The 1,976-nt window shown below is 30.7% G+C and overlaps 1 long non-coding RNA gene across 1 annotated transcript; it reads right to left on the minus strand.

Annotated features, from left to right (window-relative positions):
• Positions 1 to 723: 723 nt before the first annotated feature.
• LOC105764647 (uncharacterized) lies at positions 724 to 1,499 on the minus strand. The gene is made up of 2 exons (XR_008191642.1): positions 1,417 to 1,499; positions 724 to 1,081 (listed from the first exon to the last, which is right to left on the minus strand). It is a non-coding gene; the product is annotated as an uncharacterized LOC105764647 (long non-coding RNA).
• Between the last annotated feature and the right edge of the window lie 477 nt (positions 1,500 to 1,976).

Genomic DNA, 1,976 nt, shown 5'->3' on the forward strand with positions numbered 1-1,976 from the left:
AGGTTAGATTCGGTCAGAGACGTATCACACTATCAACCTCAAGATCTCGGTATATAAAGAAACTTTATTTTGGAAATCAATGGTATGTATAAGCTAATAAAGTAAATGTTAATGTGAAATGAGTGTATGGTTAGCCATTGGTATGGCTAACAAATTTTGGTTTTGGTATGTGATGAGGTTATCTTATGAATACGTTAAATCTATCTTGAAAATATGTTGAAATGGATTGGTTGTGTTGGATTGGTCTCGGTTTAAAATTGCAAGGAAGATTAGATATTTATAAAGGGGTTATATTGAGTTCAAAAAAAAACTTTGGGATTTTGCAAAAAAATTCTTATGATTTCGATTTAATCTCGGTTTGGTCCCGATGTATGTTTTGGGCTTCGGAGGCCCATCTAAGGGACGTCATGACATGTTTCAATAAATGAATAGTATTTAACTCGTAATACGAAAAATTTATTTGGTAAAATCTGGTAATGCCTCATACCCTATTTCGGCGATGAATACGGGTAGGGGGTATTACAAAATAAGTAATATAAAACATTGTTTAATTATAATTTTTAATCAAACAATATAAGTAATATAAACATTGTTTGAAGACCAAAATTAAATATAACATAAATTAAAGAAATTGAAAATAAAAATAGTTTAATAATATATTAAAAGATTAAAATAGTTTTAAATGAAACATATAAAAAATAAAAACATATCGAAAATCAAATATAACCAAAATGTTCTTGTTTAAAGTAAAAAGATCAAATCCGAATTGTAAATGTAGTTTAACATGTATATATTGTCTTTCCCGTATTACTAAAAAAGAGTAATGGTATCATCATTCCAGTGGAGATATTTGTTTATGTCCATTTTCCTTGTTCATTTTTGTTGTTGTTGTTGACTTTTGGCATTTGGCAGCCTACGAGGGTATGCTGCTCTTTACCTTGGCAGCTTCCTTTTCCATTAACAAATTTCATCTTTCCAAAGTTGAACACATAACCAACTTACAGCAAAGACATTGGGAGGGTGTTGTTACCTTAGCACACCCTTGAGTGATATTTTTCCCCTTCTTGTTGCTACCTTTAACCTACAATGATGACCAATAAATTAATTTCCTTTAGGAGTTACAGAGGATGATCAAATAGGTTCACAGATCCCTTACTTTGATGATGAATGACTCGATGTGCATAAACAAATGACTCAGCATTCTACCACTTAAAAGATGATTTGTTCAAAGAGTGGATAGATTTACTTTAAAACTAGTTTCTATTGTTGAAAGATGCATAGAACACGGGCATAAATCACTTTGAAGTTCTTACTTATAAATACATGCAATGAATCTCATCATAGCATAGGCTGTAATGCAATTTTGCCAAGTATATTCAAGGATAACATGAATTACATGTGAGACATGAAACTTACCAATCTGCTTACTTGCAAAAATAAGAAAAATAAGAACTGCTGCTCCTCTCAGCTCCTCTTCCTGTAAAAGATTCATACTTGAAACTTGTCCAGAAGAAGCATTAATGAAATACATAAAACAAGCATTGACAAATGAAGTAGGATATTGTAAACATCAAGTAAGCGTTGTTGGTTACAGACATATAAACAAGTCATCATCACATTCTAAGGAGCAGAAATAAGGTTTTCATGTAGCATTCTTTCTATTTATCAAACTTCTAAAATACAAATGTTACTACAGTGGACCATGAGATCAATGTTACCACCTGCAAAGTAATCTATATATCATCTTCAATGCATGGAATATTTATAAGATATACCATAGCAAGGTTTTAGGAAGTTTTCAAAAAAGATGATGGTTAATATTTATAAGATATACCATAGCAAAGAAATCTATATATCATCTTCAATGCATAGAATGTTACTACAGAGGCTGGTCTATACTAGAAGCACCGTTTTATTGAATATGGGAACAAAATATGAACCATATACTAAAATTGAATAGGATGATTAATCTTTTA

The sequence above is a fragment of the Gossypium raimondii genome, chromosome 12 (assembly GCF_025698545.1).
Source record: "Gossypium raimondii isolate GPD5lz chromosome 12, ASM2569854v1, whole genome shotgun sequence".
Lineage (NCBI taxonomy): Eukaryota > Viridiplantae > Streptophyta > Magnoliopsida > Malvales > Malvaceae > Gossypium > Gossypium raimondii.